This window comes from Pinus tabuliformis, chromosome 4_2 (genome assembly GCF_031772625.1).
Source record: "Pinus tabuliformis cultivar Carrire ecotype Pingquan chromosome 4_2, CPIR1, whole genome shotgun sequence".
In the NCBI taxonomy this organism is placed as follows: domain Eukaryota; kingdom Viridiplantae; phylum Streptophyta; class Pinopsida; order Pinales; family Pinaceae; genus Pinus; species Pinus tabuliformis.
Genome location: NC_142304.1, coordinates 514,954,300 through 514,960,487, shown reverse-complemented (window position 1 = coordinate 514,960,487; position 6,188 = coordinate 514,954,300).

The window sequence follows — 6,188 nt, the reverse complement described above, 5'->3', positions numbered from 1 at the left end:
TGAAATAGATTTTGTTTTTTCAAGTAGAGTGGGAGAGAAAAAATAGAAAAAGAAAAAAATAAGAGGAAAAGAATAAAGCCTTAGGTGAAAACCTTTTTTGAGATACCTAAGATTGACTCACTAATTGAAAACCTCCTTGAAGCAGTCAGTGGGTTGGAAAGAAAAAAGAAAAAGGAAAATATCTTAGGTGAAAACCTCCTTTGAGACACCTAGGGAGACCTACTAGTTGAAAACCTCATTGAGGCAGCTAGTAGACCTAAGAAAAAAATTGAAAAGGAAAAAAAATCTTTGCTCCATGTATCTTTCTTTGATGAATGCAGGTGCTCTCTAACCTCTACAAGAAACAAGAACAAGTTAACCATGAGAAAAAGCTAATAAAAAATCTAGTTAAGGGAAGTCAAACTTTAGCTTTCTCCCCCTTTTCCCAAATGCTCCAACAAGACCAAGGCCATGTTAATCCATCACCCACATCCATTTGCATGACATTTCCCATCATTCCCAAGCCTTTCCCACTCATTTTCCTCATTGTCTAGAAGTCCTACAGGAAAGTTTTGTTTTGCTACAGGACTCTCAAAATACACAAGGAATAAATTTGTTTTATCTTATCTTGATAACCATGCATTAATTAGATGTGCTATTTCATGTGGAGATGCATAAGGACGATGGTAACATGCTCAAGAAAAATAACAAATTTTAGTGCAAAATTTTCTAGAAATTGGCTACCATCACCTACAACCATTTTTCATTTTTCTCAATACAAGTACATCCATTTGTCGAGATGTTTTATAAGGAGATGCATACGGAATATGGAAACATGCTCAAAAAATTCTAGGTCAGTCCAATCAACCATTTGAGAGATATGGATAAAACAAGTCGATTATAGGATTGTCTTGGAATGCTACAGGACTAACCAAAATTTCTATAGGATTGTGCTCGGCATAGAAAAAGGGTTCAAATATTATGTTTTTCATCTAGGAACAAGAGGAGGGTTCCATCATAGCCTCATAATTCATTTTCCACACCACTTGACCTCTTATCCACTCTCATTTCCACCTCTATTCATCACCACATAAAATACGTTTGACCACTTTCAACTAGTTACTCATGAATTATCAGTATTTTTAGAGGCAAAACCCGAAGGAAATTTTGATCTTAGCAGGGTCTATGTGACTTCTACAGGAAGACACAAAGTCCTGTAGAAGTATGCAGATCCCTTGGAAGACCATAGTTAGAGCACCAGATCTAGAAGTTAGCCACCATGGAGCATTGGAGGACCAAAACTATGATTTTGAGCAGCTACAGGACCTCTTGTATGGTGATACAAGATCATCATTAGAGAAGAAGAAGCACACATGTCAAAAATCAAACACAAGTTTTTATGAAGCAGTAAAGACTTGAAACAAAATACCACAGATACAAGTTCCAAAGTGTATTTGATTACCCAAAAAACAACATCATCTGATCAAAATAAGGGCAGATGAATCCAAAATTACTTTTATCGTCGAAGTTTCAATGAGGAGAAAGCATAAAAAAAATTCCTATATTTTTTAAATTGTAGGAAGAAAAAGAGACAAAGAAATGACCTCTCAAAAGATACTTAGAAATAACCTCAACCATGTCCATATCTTCCTTACAACCAATGGATCAACACATCAACAAGCAACCACCTGGTAGGAACATGTATGCATTATCCTTCACCTCTCCTCTTGAGCATATTATGGTTAAAAATTTGTTTTCAATGCACAAAAGAGTGTTTTGTAGGTTGAAGGTGGGAAATAGTCTCAACCACCCTCAAACAGTTAAGCACAAGTAAATCCCTCACTCATGCAATGTGGAAAACAACAATAAAATAATGATGATAATTACGAAGGTGGTGGGTGTGGGACAACTCATCCAAGATGTTGAGCCCACTACCAAACCACAAAAGGAATAAGGGATGGGCCAAAAATTCATTTGCACCAAGATGTCATTCCAAAAATGGTAAGAGAGGCCCACTACTTGATTGAAGGTCAAGCTAGATGCTACTAAGGGCTGCTTAGGATGCTACGAAAGAGCTACAGGATTAGTTTGCAAATGCTACAGGACTGAACACCATTGCTATAGGAATACCATAATTGCTATAGGAATGTAGAGGAGGTGATCTATGATTGAACTAAGAGGAGAAAAGGAGTCCAAACCACCAAGAATCTTCCTCAAACTCCCATGAACATAAAGAAGTCATCCTAATAAGGGTAAGTGGTATTCTCCATCCTCACTTTCCATAAAATTACATAGATAATTTTGCTTGCTATAGGCATCCTGTAGCAAACCCCTGTAAAAGAAAATTCCTTTAAAAATTTTATTTTCTCATATAAGAAAGGCAAGGAAAGAGAAAAGGAATTTTTTCACTAAGGTAGGAGGTACCATTCATCTCCCTCTCTAACAAAAAAGCATCAACCACCCTCTGCACCCTAGACTGCTCAAAGAAAAATCTTGGAAATTCCCTTCAAATAATTTAAGGAAGTAGCAGTAGAAGTCATGGGAGGAGGTTTCAATTGAAGAAAGCCCATAGACACAAAAATAATCCATCAATATACTCCAGTTAGAGGCATTTTTTTGAGATACTAGTGGATTGTGTTCTTTTAACAATTGAACGGGCATGATGATGAGATAACTTGTGACTTTTCCATGGCCCTCAAATCTCAAGGAGAAGATAATGCTACCACTCTTGTAAGGGGACTTTCCATCCATCTGAATGTAGAGCTCATCAGTAGAGTGACCACTATACCCTTAGGAGTATGATGGGGCAAAGAGGATATAAAAATAAATGTCACAGCCAAGAAAAACTTCTTCCTCCGTGAAGAGGAACCCATTGTAGAGAAAAATGGAGGGAGAATTGAAAGCCTCCCTTACCCTTGGGATGAAGTAGCCTATAACATCCTCAACTACATATCTTGTGAGGGGAGCTTGAGTATTGTGAATTCCTACCAATTTAGACAGCGTTATGAGCTAACGTTCCAGAAAGAGTTACCAATTCCAAGCAGGCTTAGTGTTCCACATTTCCTCCTTCAACTCATCATTATAATGAGCGAGAGAGTGAGGTAAGGGAGGCACAATCACATTTTCCATCATGGACTCATTAAGCTCATTGTCATGAATGTGTTAAGCCATGTCAAGAACCCTGTGTTATGGGCTGACTTTGTGGACTTAGAAAGAGAGGAATTCATTGAAACAAAAGCCCTCACCACAACACAACAAGAAGAGACACCAAAATCTAGTTTTGGAGTTAGGAAAGAAGAGGAAGTGGAATAGGAAAAGGAAGGACAAAGGACAAAGGAAGATGAAGGAGGAGAACAGAAAGCAGAAGAAGAGACCCCTAAATATCCCTCAATATCTCAAAATATAGAAAAATAGTGGCTTCAAATAAGCCTCTCACTAGAAAAAAAAGATGCTATAGGAGAAACAAAGATTCTACGGGACAAATTTTCTATGGGAGAAGACAAAGTGCTACAAGAAAGTCCAAAGAGATGAAGAAAGCCTAATTTTGAGCAACTTTGTCACCAAAACCATAGATTTGAAGAGGGACATCTAAGAGAAGGGTAAGTACACATTTTTCTGTACCATCTGTGGACAAGAAACCTGCAAAACCTCTCATTCATTCAACAATGCATCTTGTAACAAAATTTTGATAGAAGTTTAAGAATAAAAAAATTGAAAATGTTTCTTTTGAGTTAAAAAAGATAAGGAAGGAAATGGAATTGTTTTTTAGTTGAGTCTGAAGTTTTCCTTTCTCTAAACATTATGGAGAAAGCTTCTCTTTTACCCCTATAACAGATTGAGAGTATTGGTTTGCGAAACTTTGGAAAATCACAGTGAAAATCATGGGGGGGCGGGGGTGGTTTCAATTGAAGAGAGTCGACAAACTCATAAAGGATTTCAATTATCATATATTTTGTGGTGAATGTTCGAAAACTTGTTTCATGGGAAAACTTTGTGGACATAGACATGGAGACTTTTCTTAAGACACAAGCACAAGCCTAATTAGAACTTGGAGAAAATGATGTCTCTACATAAGAAGAAGTTGCAGAAGAAGACGAAGAGGATGGAGAAAGAGAAGATGTACAAAAATTCCTTCTAAGGTAGCTTGGGATGTTAATGAGGCCACTAGTGCCACCAATGAGTCACAAGTAGGTCATTGAGTTGCTCAGAGGATGAGAAACACTTTCAATAGGGGGTGTGATGGGCCTTCAAATTAGACATAAATTAAGGCCCATCTGACTATCCTTCAGCACATTAAACCTCTCTTTTTGCACTAGATGACATATTTTTAGCTTTAATATATTCATTATAAAAGTTTAGAGATAATTGCATATTTGTGGCTAATATTATTTATTTTTGTAGAATATTGCGAGAATATTTGGTAGATTATGAGGATTTGGAGGCTAAGATAATCTAGGGATTTAATCTCTTCTACAATATGGGCCAAGATTGGATAATAAATGAATTGAATATCATAAAATTATTGAAAATTTCTAGAGCTCCACTGATTGAGAAAATCTAGGAATGTGTTCCCTCTCATTTAATGGAGATTCCTAGTGTTGGGAACCAGATTCACTTTTTGAAAGATTTTGGAGGGGAAAACTGCATCCTTTCAAGGAGAATTCTTTCTCATCACTTTGTATAAGTACCAATTCGAATTTGACTCTAGGGGAATGTATTTCTTAGTCTTCTTGTGGAGAAAACTTGTTATTTAGTAGCTCCACTTTCATTTCTAGCAGGGATGTACTTGGATTGATTCAAATAATGAAGCTTGGTGCCATTTTTAGCTTCTAAAGCTTGGTTTCCTTCACATGAATTTGGTTATCTTTGGGCTTGGCCATTCCAGGAGCCCTAGAGGCCTCTTGTACAATTTGTTTATTTTTTTTGAATGTCTTTTTCACTTGCATCTCTTATTTCTCCATTTTGTGTTCATACCTATTCTAATGTAGGTAACATTGGTTAAATGATTGAAGTGAGTTGTTTTAAAGGTTATTTACAGAGTCACAATCATGATGCATCCTTATAACAACTTTGAATTATTGAGCTACTTGGATTGGTTTACTAGTTCACAAATCTAGAATTTTCTAAAATTCTCTTGTAGCAAAATAGTAGTAATTTTTTGCTATTTTTTAGAATGTATTAATGAGATTAATTTGAGTTTATTCCAAATGTGTTGAGTCATAAAAATATTCAAGTTAATAACAAAATTTACCCCATATAATTTTCACTTGATCATGTTAGGCAATTGATAGGTTAACTAGCTCACTAATTCTTGAATTTCCTGTTTTTAGAGTAGTAAGTTTCTGCTATTTTTTAGAACATGTTAACAAGGGTATTTTTGAGTGATTCCACTTGGAATGGAGTCCTAAGAAATTCTAATTGATAAAAAAAATTCCCATCTCATTTTCATTTGATTTAATTGGACATTCGACAAGTTATCTCGAGGAGTAACAATCCTCTAACAATCCTGTAGCATGTGTAAAGTCGACTAGATTTCCTCCAAAAGCTTGTTTTTTGCCTCTTAGGCTTGAATAACAACCCCTAGGCTCTGAATATATGATTGAGCAATACGAAGGACCTCTTAAGCCTTACCTCTGTTGTGTGTGGAGCATGATTGTCCAGAGGTCTTTGTTTCAGTCGGATGTATACCCGAGGAATTTTGTACACCCCTCCACGCAGGGGGGTGCGGGGGGGGACTTGTCCCCCTCGCATGGGTTCGGGGGGCCCATCCCCCCTGGCTGGGGGGTCCGGGGGCCAGTGGTCCCCCGGAGGGGGCTCGGGGGCAGCGCCCCCGAAGCTAAAAACAAATGTAAAATTGCCTTGTAAAAGTATAGTAATTTCTAGTCAATTTGGGCCGTTCATTAGGCAGATGATCTGACGGTAGAACTTATGTTTAGTTTAGGGTTTTTTGCCCTAGAAGGCAACCCCTCTCTTTGTATGAGGGTATTGTATTTGAGGCTGAGATATAGATGTGTATTCTATGAGCGAGAAATAGAGAGGTGAGACTGTGAGAGAAAACAGAGGATATTACAGCGGATTTGCTGTAGGTTGTGTCTCTTCATTTTGCTAGATAATAGAAATGAAGGACTGGCTGTTCGGGGTGGACGTAGCCCAAACTGGGTGAACCACGTATATCTGTGTCTCTCTTGTTTTGTGCATTTTCTGTGTTT